The sequence below is a fragment of the Mustela erminea genome, chromosome 9 (genome assembly GCF_009829155.1).
Source record: "Mustela erminea isolate mMusErm1 chromosome 9, mMusErm1.Pri, whole genome shotgun sequence".
Classification (NCBI taxonomy): Eukaryota; Metazoa; Chordata; class Mammalia; order Carnivora; family Mustelidae; genus Mustela; species Mustela erminea.
In genome coordinates, this window is record NC_045622.1 from 96,367,820 (window position 1) to 96,382,287 (window position 14,468).

The 14,468-nt window shown below is 39.2% G+C and overlaps 1 protein-coding gene and 1 pseudogene across 3 annotated transcripts in view; one reads left to right on the top strand and one right to left on the bottom strand.

The window, feature by feature from the left end:
* Window positions 1–14,468, bottom strand: part of CKAP5 (cytoskeleton associated protein 5) — a 106,406-nt gene that overhangs the window by 75,856 nt on the left and 16,082 nt on the right. The window contains exon 1 of one of the 3 annotated variants that reach the window (XM_032360501.1): window positions 5,770–5,868. The exons of 1 other annotated variant lie outside the window; for it this stretch is intronic. The gene's annotated coding sequence lies outside the window, so the exon portion shown is untranslated. Of the gene's footprint in view, window positions 1–5,509; window positions 5,728–5,769; window positions 5,869–14,468 lie in introns of those variants that run through there. One more of the 3 variants, XM_032360500.1, reaches the window with a different exon arrangement.
* Window positions 1,969–2,113, top strand: LOC116600504 (annotated as a pseudogene).

Here is a 14,468-nt window from a genome sequence, read left to right on the forward strand (position 1 = left end):
AAGCCTCTGCCTTCAGCTGGGGCCATGATTCCAGGGTCTTGGGATCAAGCCTCACATCAGGCTCTTTCTGCTCAGTGGGGAGCCTGCTTCCTCCTCTCTTTCTCTCTCTCTGCCTGCCTCTCTGCCTACTTGTAATCTGTATCTGTCAAATAAATAAATAAAATCTGGATGCCTGGGTGGCTCAGCTGGTTGAGCAGCTGCCTTCGGCTCAGGTCATGATCCCAGCGTCCTGGGATCAAGTCCCACATCGGGCTCCTTGCTCAGCGGGGTGCCTGCTTCTCCCTCTGCCTCTGCCTGCCATTCTGTCTGCCTGTGCTTGCTCTCTCCCCCACCCTCTCTCTGATAAATAAATAAAAATCTTAAAAATAAATAAATAAATAAAATCTAAAAAAAAAAAAAGAAAACCTTTCCTTGAGATTAATAAAAACAAAAGGATGGTGGACTATGATGGCTATAATTCATATGAATTCTAAATTTCTGACTATAATTCTAGAACATTTGGAGAAGGAATCATTAAAGTCATTACTTGTTTGAAAGGTGAACTTTGTCTCTATCTGCAAATTTTAACTACCCATTATCACAAAGGAAAGCAAAGGCCTTGGAAACATTCAGAATATATACAGGAAGTAATAAAGAGCGTCAGAATCAGTATAAAATGGAATACATATAGAATAAAACGTAACAATTTCATGAAAATTCAGGTAACTTAAAGGTGGAATGTTTTCTTTAGAGGAATGCAGTACTGTTTTCAATACACCCAGCAAATTGAAACCAAACTAACATTCACAATAGCCAAAGAATGGGAACCACCCAAATGTCCATCTACTAATGAACAGAAAAGAAAAATATGGTAAGTCCATACCAGTGAAATATTATTCCTAATAAACAGAAATGAAGTACTATAAAGAACTCCTAAGGGGTGTCTGGGTTACTCAGTTGGTTAAGTGCCTAATTCTGGATTTCAGCTCAGGATCTTGGGGTCACGGAATTAAGCCACTCTAAAAAAAAAAACCAACTCTTAAAACTCAACAATAAACAACCCAATTAAAAAATGGGCAAAGGACTTGACTAGCTAGATACTTTGCCAAAGAAGATCTATAAATGGCCTTATAATAAGCACATTAGGAGATGCTCATCGTTATTAATCATTATGGAAACGCATATCAAAACCCTTAGGAGACCACCTCACACCTATTAGGATGGCTATTATCAAAACAAAACAAAACAAGTGTTGACAAGGATGTGGGGAAATTGAAACCCTTGCACATGCTGTTACGAATATAAAATGGGAGGTGGGGGGCTCACTTGGTTAAGCATCTGCCTTTGGCTCAGGTCATGATACCAGAGTTCTGGGACCAGGACAACATGGGCTCCATGCTAAGGCTTCTCCTTCTCCCTCTGCTCTTCCCCCTGATGCTTGTCCTAGCTCTCAATCACTCATTCTCTCAAATAAATAAATAAAATCTTAAAAAAAAAAAAAAAGAATGTAAAATGGTACAGTTGCTGTGGAAAACAATATGACAGTTTCTCAAAAAATAAAAAATAGAATTACTATGTGACCCAGCAATTCCACTTCTGGGTATATGCTCCAAAGAACTGAAAAGCAGGGTCTCAAAGACATATTTGTATACCCATGTTCATTTCATAGCAACATTATTCAAAATAACTAAAAAGTGGAATACACATAAAAGAGAATATTATTTAGCCTTAAAAATAAATTCTGACATATGCTATAATCTGGATGAGTCCTGAGGCCAATGCTAATGTGATAAGCCATCCACAAAGAGACAAATACTGTATGATTCCACTCATAAGTGGCAGTCAAAATCAGAGATATAAAGGAGAATGGCTGTTGCCAGTGAATGGATGGATTGAGGAATGGAGTATAAAGCTTCAGTTTTCCAAAATGAAAAAAAATTATGATGATGGATGATGGTTATGTATCTATAACATAATGAATGTATCTGAATCGCTTCTCAGCCTTTTGGCTAAGATCAAGTGTAGTACCTGTTCTTAACAGTTTAGTAAATGTATTTGACACCAGTGACCTGCATACTTAAAAAGGGTTAAGATGGTAAATTTTATGTTGTATGTATTTTTCTACACACACACACACACACACACACAAGAAATGAAGTACTGATAAATGCTATAACATGGATGAATCTTGAAAACATTATACCTAGAAGAAACTAGACACAAAGTTCTACATGATTATATGATTCCTTTTATATGAAATGTCCAGAATGGGCAAGTCTTTAGAGACAGAAAGTAGATCCGTGTTTGCCTAGGACTGAAGTGAAATTAAAAGGGTAAAGGCTAAGAAGTATGGGATTTCTTTTTGGGGTAATGAAAATGTTTTAAAATTGACCGTGGTGATGATTGCACAAATCTAGATAAGCCATTGAACTGTACACTTTAAATGGTTGAGTGTATATAAATTATATTTCATTAAAACTGCTTTTTAGGGGTGCCTGGGTGGCTCAGTCAGTTAGGTGTCTGCCTTTGGCTCGGGTTATGATCCCAAGGTCCTGGGATCAAGCTCTGCATCGGGCTCCCTGCTCAGCAGGAAGCCTGCTTCTCCCTTTCCCTCTGTAGTTCCCCCTGCTTGTGCTCTCTCTCTCTCACGCAAATAAATAAATTTTAAAAAAAAGAAAAAGAAGAAGCAGCTTTGAAAAAAAACCCAAAGTTTACTAACAAAAGTCCTTAGGACATAGAAAGATAAGAATGATTTGTTCAAGCTACTGATCATTTTACATGTATAGACTAGCTGCACAGATTAAGAGTCCTTTCTAATAACAAGGTCTAATAATGAGGAATTAGTCTATTCCACTCTTACCTTAAGCATTCACATTCACTAAATTTCCCTATAGGCAAATCATGATGCACCTAAGTTCACAGAAGTACAAATAAGTCTTCTTAACAAATAATCATAATACAAAATACATTATGTGCAGAAAGTGCCTTAAGCAAGGGATAAATCAGGGTTACAGAGTTCAAAATAGGATTAACCACCAGCACGTGAGGGATGGTCAGTGAAAATCTTACCGAAAGGATGGCATCTGAACTCAGTGATGAAAGACAGGTGAGATTTTTAAAAAACAGACAAAGACACCAAAGTAGGGGATATTCTAGGCTGAGGAAAAAAGAAAGGCAAAGTCTTGGAGATAGGAAAGTACAGAGCATGTTCAGGGAACAATAAATGGCTCCACTTGCTATAGTCTAAGACAAAAGATAGACTAGGGTCAGATCATGTAGAATCGTGAATATTAAGCTAAACAGCAGAAGATGCTGATGACTGAAGCAAGGCAATGACACGATCCTATCTATGTCAGAAAGATAAATCTATGTAGAATGGATTGAAAGGGAGAGGAAAAATAGAATCTTGATAGGAAATTATTGCAGTACTTTAGGACAAAGATAAATAGGAGCCATGGGGGTCTTAGGAATGGATAGGATGGGCAGGGGGTACTAAAGGAAGTTAATTAAAGAGGTAGAATCAGTAAGTCTTAGCAAGTAAGGATGTGGGAGTAGGAAGAGTCTAGCCGGAGATTCCAGTCTAGGTGACTAGGAGAACAGCAGTGCTAATGACATAAAAATATCAGTAGTAGTTCTGGATTGTTTATTTTTGGGGAGTAGAGAAGAGGTAAGGAATATGATGAGTTTGGTTTTAGACTTGAGAAATATGATCTTTAAGTGGCTGGAAATATGGCATAGGATTAGACAGAGGATTCTGGATTTTTTAAACACAGACATGGGAAACCGAGCTGTCATTACACAGCAAGGTTTGATGCTTCAAGAGTGAAGAAAATTGCCAACAAAGAGAAACATTAATAAAATTAATTTGAACTATATCTGATGCTTACTATAGTTCATTCAATCTAGTCCATACTACAAATGTTTATACTTTCATATTATTCAGAGCTCTCCAGAGACTTTACCCTGGCTGAAACAGAGGAAAAAGTAAGGAAGCCAGCTAAAATAAATCTGTTCTACAAAAATATTATAATGTTAGACCACTGCTGTATCTAAAACGACTTCCAAATAGCTCAAAATACCATTCAGTCACACTACTGCTGAAAAAGGTTTAGATGCAATTGTTTATTTTTAGACCACAGGTTAAGAAATGTTTCCAAGGTCATACATAGAGGCAAAACTTAGAATAAATTTCAAACTGATTTTTTAGGTTAATATTCAATTAAATAACAAATTACCTATTAAGTATGCATTATGTATTATTTTAACATATACACCCAAGATACCTATGCATCATCTCATTCATCAACTAGCTAAAAGTAAGGCACCAAGAGACTAAGTCATGAGTAATGTTAGAGCGAGGCCTACAATCTCTTATCTCCTTCCTCTCAGTCCACAACTCTGCTGCACCACTCACGAGTCCAAGTGTAATGTCCTTTCAAGTTCCTGTAACTTGACAGTCTATAAGAATAATTACACAGCTACTAGACAGACTGTTTTAGCTTTCTACTTGGGAAAAAGCTGTGGCAGTGAAACTATTTTATGGCTAATTCCCAAGCTCTTGACCTACAAAAGCTCTTCACTATCACAATACAAGAGATCTGGATCTGATTACCATTCTTGGACTCTCACTTCTGGCTAAGGAAATGCTACTGCAGAAGCACAGAATAAGTGTGAGGGAAGTTTGAGGAAAATTTCTGCCCACTCAAAAAGCAAACCCTTTGAATGACCAATGAAGTATGATAACAGATTCACTCAAAACAAAAATAATAATTATAATACAGGGATAAAACACAACACACATACAAGTCCAAAAAGCTTTACTCAAACCTTGTATTGAAAGGACAAATGGACTAAAGAAGCATAACAATTATGTAACTGTCATAGAAAACTTAAGATTGTTATTACTTGGCCAAGCCAGACAAAAACTCATCTCTAAGTAACCAGTAACAAAATGACAAGCCGTTCCCTTTAATTTAAAAAGTCTCACTGCCTCCAGGTAATTCCCATTAACAAGGACAAGTATTAACCTCTTGCTGGAGTATTCTGCATTATCAGGCGGCCAGAAATCTGAACTGATTCTCTAGCAGGTTATCTCAGCAAACTTGGGTGTGTTTGCAGTCCTAGTCCTGGGATGGTGGCCTCTCACACACTCCTTCTGAAGGGGAAGGGTAAAGAGCTATCTCTGAGCCCTCTCTTACACATCCTGCTTGCTATTCATATCATCAGGACAGAAGATTAACTAGACTCCCCCCAGTAAAAGGTCACTGTTAATGTCTCCGAAAGGGGGACCCACACCAACACAGGCCTCTGGGGAGATGGAAAGCTAGACCGGGCTGTGAATTAGGTCAGCTTCCCCAGTTACTGCTCAAATGTACCGCGGTAGCTGAAAATCCAATGCTTACTCATCCTTAAACTACCCAGGTCTCCAAATCCCAGGCGAAGGACCCAAGGCCCAGGACACAAGATCCAACTCCACCCATCAAGCTCAATGGGGTTCTATATACTCAGGTAAAAGCAATCCTCTCCTCACCCCAAGTAGAAACCAGGCAGGGGCAAAGTCGGGTCGTGGACACCGCTCAACCACTGCATATCCAAACAAGCATCCTAGGGTTGCTGTCATCACCCAGAAGTAGAGCAGATGCCCCAGGCTTTAGCTCACTGCAGCCGTCATTGTTTACGCTCTTTCGCAGCCTAAGCCTCTGATAGGCCAGGAAAGTCCCCTGCACTGTCCACCAGGACTTCCGGCATGGGCACAGGATGCTTGGCCCTCGCCCGCAGTTTGACACTTACGCTCCCTGTGCAGGGAGAGGTCTGGGGGCCCTACGGTCCAAGCAGAATCAGCAGGAATACCCGGCGGGCCGCGGCGGCATTGGTGCGGAGGGCCGCTGGGAAACGCCTCCTCCGGGGGCGGGGCCCACAGCTCGCTGTCAGAGTGCCCGCCCCACCTCGGCCCCCTCCCGGCGCACACTGAAGCCTTAAAGGGTCCGCACCTTCGCCCGTAAGTCTGCAGGACTCAGGGGGCTACTTCCAGCCCACAAGGTTTCCAAGACAGGAGGCAAATCCAGGATCAGCTTGGAAGGATCCACCCAGGCTGGGTGGGCCTCTTCTTTGGTGGCAACACAGGCAATGTTCCCGAAACAAAGGAGATGACCTACTATCTACTACCTATCCTACTATCACAATCCTAATCCCTCCTCCAGGAATGAAAAAAAATTGCTGCAGGCAATAGCAAAGCTTCAGAGTAAATATGTAGCCCCCATCATGTAAGATGCTTATTCCATTAATTTGAGCAGTTAACATTCTTCAAATGGTAATTAAAAGGCCCAGAAAGGAAGTCTGGCAGCCTGAATTGCTTCACCCCACCCTTTCACCTTCCTTCTCTACAACCTGAGAAATGATAAGAAGATGAGTAAGAAGGTAATAGGAAGTGAAATGGAAAACATCCTCATTCTCGTGAGCGAAATGTGCCAAGAATTGGCAAAGAATTAAAAATTCACGACATGTGTATGTAGCTAAATCGTGCATGCAAATACAGTTGTGATGTGCAGCTATCCAATTTAATACGAAGAGTTCTTGAGAAAACTATAGTAGAAACTGTATTACTATTTCAGGGAGTTAAATAATGGTCTTTGAGCTCTCCACTGGTTGTCAATGAGTTCTAATTTTCTTTTCATAAGAGGAATTTTCCCTCAATCTCAGTTTACAAGGTTTGACTGCATTTTGTGTCTCATACCATCAGAAAGAGATTTAAGTATTTACTAAGCCTATATTCTTCCACCTAATCTAGATGAATAAATACGTCTTATTAAAGCCTTAAACTACTACCAACAAGTATGGGAATCCATTTAGTGAAGCAAAAGACTATTTTATAAGTGCCTTAACATCCTCCATCTTAAACATGGGTTCAAGTGGAAATACAGATTCTGAAGGACAGGAATGAAGACTGCTCTGTTTACTGGGGAACCGACAAAGGTTACAAGGTCTCAGAAGATCCTACAGAATTCTAGGATCAGGCTGCCAGGAAGAGAAATGGATTCAGATTAGAAATAGTGTGATTCTGAACTGCCAAAAAAATCTCATTTTTAAAGTGCATTTAACTGTGAATGCTACTTTTGAATTAGGTAATTAAGACCTTTCATTTTATCCCCAGGAAGCATTATCACACTATTCTGAGGGTAATGGTTTGCAGATCAGCCTCTCCATTAGATTGTGAGCACCTCAAGGGCAAGAGCTAGAATGTATCCTAATCATCCTTTTCTCCCAGTAGGGAGAAAATGTTATATTAAAAAAAAAATTACACAGTGTGTAGTCTTATTTCATTTATAATACAACTGAGATCACCTATGTTGTTGCACATATCAGTGATTTGCTCTTTATTGCTGAGTAATATTCCACGGTATCATCTAATTCTCCCAGTAGGGAGAAAAGGATGATTAGGATACATTGTATGATACAAAATGAATACTTAATAATAAATATTTACCACAAAATTAGGACCAACACTCTCTTTGATATAGGAGTCTAGATAACCATCAGTAAGCATAGCATGGTGAGTATGTGTGTGCATGTATATACACAAATGAATAATACCCAGTGCTGTGGTTGTTAGTGAATTAAAAATTTGGAGAGAAAAAATCCACTGATTGTACAGCTTGGTTTCAGACATCAGAGCTCAAGATTACTATTATAGGGATTTATATCTTTTGTCCCAAATGCACATTTTATATAATATTCCTAAATAATTCTTAAATTTTACCAAATATCAGTCTAAACACAGCCCATCTTATTTTGGTTATTGCTTTTTTCTTTACTATATACCATGAAGAGACTAAACTGGACATGTAAAACCTTCACCATTTAACAAATTACCAATTAGTAGTCGTTTACTTCACATGGCAATGTGGAAACTGTTTAGGAAATGTCTTAGTAAAATATTATATACAGAAGAGAGATTCCCCAAGCTGAGCGCTTTTAAGTAGGGTTTATTAAGGTATACCTTACATACAGTAAAATTCACTCTTTTTAGTACATAGTGCTCTAATTGTGGTAGACACAGAGAATCCATCACCATAATTAAGAATATCTCCATCAGCCCAAAATTTTCCCTGGTGCTACTTTGTAGTCAATACCCTCTTTACCCACTATCCCACCCTGGCCCCGGCAACCATTGATCAGCATGCTGTTCCTACAATTTTTTCCTTTTGTACAATGTTATATTAAAAAAAAAATTACACAGTGTGTAGTCTTATTTCATTTATAATACAACTGAGATCACCTATGTTGTTGCACATATCAGTGATTTGCTCTTTATTGCTGAGTAATATTCCACGGTATCATCTAACACATTTTGTTCATCCATGTTACCAGTTAAAGGACATGGTTGTTGCTTCTAGCTTTTAACAACTGTGAAAAAAGCTGCTATAGATTGTTGTATGGGCGTAAGTTTTCCTTTCTGTTAGGCAAATACCCAGGAGTGGGAATGCTGGGTGGTAAGGTAAGTATATGTTTAATTTTGTAAGTAACTGCCAAACTGTTTTCCAAAGTGGCTGTATGAACCATTTTGCATTGCTCCTCCATCAGCAATATCTGAGAATGAAAGTGTAATTGGATTATTGCTTAGTACTAATTTCTAGTAGGGCTCTGTATTTTTACACCTATGAATGAAAGCCCGTTCTTTCCCTAATTTAGTGCTAATGGTTTGTAACATACGCTTAGATTTATAAACCAGTCATTGTTCACTCTTTCAAATCCCATCAAAGAACAGTCCAATCTGGTCATTTTATTGGGATCAACAAGCTACAAGACTAAACAAAAAGTACTCCTAGTAAACAGAACAAACTAAAGCATGTATTATCTGTCAGTGGAACTGGTTTTCCAACATTCAGATGAGTTTATCCAAAGCATCAACAATCTCTTTATATAACAAATCATATTAAACATCTTTATCAAAAGTATAATTCTCTTGATTACGAACCAAGAAGAAGCTTCAAGAAAGTATCTGAAAACTTATTATAAATACTTTGTCCACTATTACAAAAAAATGCTTTAAAAAGAGTGTCTGGAATTTTTATACATTGTTGGTGAGCATGAAGAAACTGGTACATCCAATTTGGAAAATACTGTCCACACAAAAACTGTTAAGTAAATGTTAATAGCAACATTAGTCATTAACAGCCCCAAAGGAGAAACAACCCAAAAATCCATCAGTTGATGAAAGGGTAAACAAAATGTGATCTAGCCATACAATGGAATAACACTCAGCCATAAAAAAGGATTGAAACAGCTATATATACTACAATATGGGTTAACCCTGAATACATCATGCTGAGTTAAAGAAGCCAGGCACAAAAGGCCATATGTTGGATGATTCTGACCTTAAGAAATGCCCAGGTCAGGCAAATCCACAGGGATAGAAAGTAGAATAGTGGTTGCCAGGGGATGGGTTATACAGAAAGAGAAAGGGGGAATAAGGAATGACTGCTAATGGGTATGAAGTCTCTTTTGGGAGTGATAAAAATGTTCTGGAATTAGACAGCGGCAATGGTTGCACAATATGTGAATGTACTAAAAAGCCACTGAATTGTATGTATCTGTTTAAAGAATAAATTTTATGGTATGTGAATTATATTTCAATTAAATACCCATTGACAGGAGAATGGATAAACAAGCTGTGGTATATTCACAGAAAAATATTATAGAGAAGTGAAAACAAATGAAGGCATCTGTTAGCAAAAACAGATGAATTTCACAAATCATGCTGAGAGAAAAATAGCTAATACTAAAGAATATACAATATGATTACATAAATCCAAACAATATATTGCTTCGGAGTATATATGTTTGTGGTTAAATTTAAAAGAAAAGTTCAAGAGGCACCTGGGTGCTCAGTCAATTAAGTAGCTGACTCTTGGTTTCCAAGTTCATGGTCTCAAGGTTATAAGATTGAGCCCTTCGGGGCACCTGGCTGGCTCAGTGGGTTAAAGCCTCTGCCTTTGGCTCAGGTCATGATCTCAGGGTCCTGGGATGGAGCCCCACATCGGGCTCTCTGCTCAGCAGAAAGCCTGCTTCCTCCTCTCTCTCTCTCTGCCTGCTTGTGATCTCTGTCTGTCAAATAAATAAATAAAATCTTAAAAAAAAAAGATTGAGCCCTGTGTTGGGCTCTGTGCTGGGTGTGGCGCCTGTTTAAGATTCTCTTTCTCCCTCTCTCTTTGCCCCCCTCCACTTCTAAAAAATAAAAATGAAAAAAAGAAAAGTACAGGGCGCCTGGGTGGCTCAGTGGGTTAAGCCGCTGCCTTCGGCTCAGGTCATGATCTCAGGGTCCTGGGATCGAGTCCCGCATCGGGCTCTCTGCTCAGCAGGGAGCCTGCTTCCTCCTCTCTCTCTCTGCCTGCCTCTCTGCCTACTTGTAATCTCTCTCTCTGTCAAATAAATAAATAAAATCTTTAAAAAAAAAATAAATAAAAAAAAAAGAAAAGTACAAGGAGAACATTAAACTTATAACATAAATAATTTATTATATTTAAAATATATTAAGTATTCCATGAGTTTAAAGACTAAAGAAAAAAAAAAAGCTACGCCTCTTGCTAGTAGGATTTTGTAATTTAAAAAGTTACATACTATAGTGTTCAGCCAGAAGTGTTGGGAGGCACTTTTTTTTCCCACCAATCTGAGAGGAGCACTGGGCTGGAAAGAAGAAAATTTACATCTCCAAATCCCTGTTCTATCATTAACTAGTTGTGAAACCTTAGGGAAGTCACTGAATCTTCCGTGGCTTTAGTGTTGTTATGCATAAAACAAAGAGTTTGTATCAACAGCTCTCCCACCTCCGAAATTTATGAGACACTGTTCCACAACCACTATTTATACATGATAAATGGCAGGCTTGCAATTCCAAGTTCTCCAGTACTACAGTATCTGCAGCTAATGTTAAATGCTTGGAAAATGCTTCTACTTCAGTGGGAAAATCTCATAACCTCATTCTCTTTAGCCCTTGGTTAAATTACTACAAAGGAATGGTATCAGCTGTAGTGATAATCTGAACCCAGTTTGAGGCATGTTGGTTCTACCATCATTTTCCTTTCCAGGCACTCCCTTTTTAGTTTTTGTTTTTTTTTTAAGGGGAGGTGGGTAGGGTTTTTTAAGAGAGGAAAAGAGCTTTTCCAGGTACTCTCACCCTAGTAGAACAGATTTTCTTCCCAGGCCAAAAAGAAGAAATTCACACAAACCACTCAAAAATCACAATAAGTCTCTTATGCCTGGCAAAGAAAGTAATGTGGTAAGGGTAAAAACACTGATTCAAGAAGTCAGAAATATGAACTGTATTTCCTTCTCCATGAGTGCAGTACAGTGAAGGAGAGTTTCTGAGTCATCTAGTCACATCTAAGCACAATTTGTGGCACCAAGAAGTCACTATCACATTCAGAGCAGGCATTCCCAGGGCCTCTACTCAGGGGACCACATCTAGCTGAACATTCTATGATCAACTATCAGAGGGGATTTAAAAGGATACATTAAAAGTCCAGGAGAGGGGCGCCTGGGTGGCTCAGTGGGTTAAAGCCTCTGCCTTTGGCTCAGGTCATGATCCAAGGACCCTGGGATCAAGCCCCACACATCGAGCAGAGCAGAGAGCCGAGCCTGCTTCCTCCTCTCTCTCTGCCTGCCTCTCTGCCTACTTGTGATCTTTGTCTGTCAAATATATAAATAAAAATCTTAAAAAAAAAAAAAGTCCAGGAGAGACAGCTTCACTGGAGAATTCACTTAAAGAAGAATTAACACCAATTCTCCTGAAACTCTTCCAAAAAATTGACGAGAACAGTTCCAATTCATTCTAAAAGGCCAGAATTACCCTGATATGAAAGCCAAAGCCACTGTAAGAAAACTACACACCAATATCACTGATAAATACTGATGAAAAATCCTCAAAATACTAGCAAACTGAATCCAACAGCACATTACAAAGATTATACACCATGCCCAAGTGGAATTTATTCCTGGAATGCAAGAACGGTTCAACATACCAAAATTAACCAATATAGTACATCATAACTCATCATAAGAACAAAGAACAAAACCACGTGATCATCTCAACTGACACAATAAAAAGCATATATGCCAAGATTTAATACCCTCAATGATCAAAACACCCCAAGTAGGAATGTAAGAAAACTATCTCAACATTCTAAAGGCCATTATGAGAAGCCCATAGCTAACATCATACTCAATGGTGAATGACAAGCTTTTCCTCTAAAATCAGGAACATGGTAAGGATGGCTGCTCTAGCCATTCCTATTCAATATAGTATTGAAAGTTTTAGCCAGGACACCTGGGTGGCTCGGTCAGTTGAGCAACTGACTCTTGATCTCAAGGTCATGAGATCAATCCCAGCACTAGGTTCCATGCCCAGTACAGTGCCCACTTTTAAAAAAAAAAAAAAAGAAAAGAAAAGAAAAAGCAACCTACAGAATGGAAGAAAATACCTGCAAATCATGTATCTGATGAGGGGTTACTATCCAGAAGATAAAAAAAACTTGTACAACAACCCAAATAACCCACCTAAAAAAATGGGCAAAAGACTTAACTAGACAGTTCTCCAAGTCTGAAATACAAATGGCCAACAGCATATGAAGATGCTCAACATCACTAATCATCAGAGAACTACAAATCAAGGGGTGCCTGACTGGCTTGGTCAGGTAAGCATCCGACTCTTGATTTTGCCTCAGGTCATGATCTCAGGGTTGTAAGCTCAAACCCCACATGCAGATCCACATTGGGCATGGAGACTGCTTGGGATTTCTCTCTCCCTCTCCTTTTGCCCCTCCCCCTTCCTCCACTTCCACATGCACTCTCTCCAAATAAATAAATAATAGAAAAAAAAAGGGGGGGGAGTGCCTGGGTGGCTCAGTCTGGTAAGCAACCAACACTTGATTTCTGCTCAGGTCATAATCTTACGATCATGATCATAATCTTGATCATGAGATCAAGCCTCACACCCAGTGTGGAACCTATTTAAGAGTCTCTCTTCCTGGGACGCCTGGGTGGCTCAGTTGGTTGGACGACTGCCTTCGGCTCAGGTCATGATCCCGGAGTCCCGGGATCGAGTCCCACATCAGGCTCCCGGCTCCATGGGAAGTCTGCTTCTCCCTCTGACCTTCTCCTCGCTCATGCTCTCGCTCACATAAAAAAAAAAAAAAAAATCTTAAAAAAAAAAAAAAAAAGAGTCTCTCTTCCTCTCCCTCTGCATGAGCCCCCTACCCTTGTAAGCCTGTGTGCTCTCTCTTAAAAAAAAAAAAGAAAGAAAGAAAGAAAAATACAAATCAAAGCTACAATGAGATTATCAACTCATACCCATTAAAATGATTACTATATTAAAAAACTAAAATAAATATTAGAAAGAATGTAGAGAAATAGGAACCCTTGGACACCATTGGCAGGAATGTAAAATGGTTCAACTGCTATGGAAAATGATACAGTTGGCCAAAAAATTAACAATAGAGTGCTGGGGTGGCTCAGTTGGTTAAGCGTCTGCCTTTGGCTCAGATCATGATCCCAGGGTCCTGGTATGGAGCCCTGCATCAGGCTCCCTGCTCAGTGGGGAGCCTGCTTCTCCTACTCCCTCTGCTGCTCCCCATGCTTGTGCTCTCTTGCCTGTCAAATAAATAAATAAAATCTTTTAAAAAATTCAAAATAGAATACCACATAACTATGTGATCCAGCAATCCTACTTCTGATTTTATGTATACATATGTACATAGATATATACATATCCAAAAATATTAAAAGTTGGGCCTCAAAAGATTTATATACCCATGTTAAAGCAGCACTGTTGGGGCGCTTGGGTGGCTCAGTGGGTTAAAGCCTCTGCCTTCGGCTCAGGACATGATCCCAGGGTCCTGGGATGGAGCCCCAAATGGGGCTCTCTGCTCGGCAGGAAGCCTACTTCCCCCTCTCTCTCTGCCTGCCTCTCTACCTATTTGTGATTTCTGTCAAATAAATAAATAAATAAAATCTTTAAAGCAGCAATGTTCACAATACCCAAGAAGTAGAAGCAACACAAATGTCTACTGAAGAATGGATAAACAAAATGTAGTATATACATACAATGGAATGCAAGCCTTAAAAAGGAAGGAAATCAGGGTGCCTGGGTGGCTGAGTGGGTTAAGCCTCTATCTTGGGCTCCAGTCATGGTCTCCAGGTCCTGGGATCCAGCCCCACATTGGGCTTTCTGTTCAGCAGGGAGTCTGCTCCCCCCGCAACCCCGATGCCTGCCTCTCTGCCTATTTGTGATCTCTCTCTGTCAAATAATAAATTTTAAAAATAAAATAAAATTAAAAACCTTAAGGAAAAAAAAAGGACATCATGTTATATGCTACAGTATGGATGAACTTTGAAAGCATTACACTAAGTGAAATAAACCAGTCACAGAAAGACAAATACTGTATGATTCCACTTATATGAGGTATCTAAACTAGTAAATTCATAGAAACAAAGTA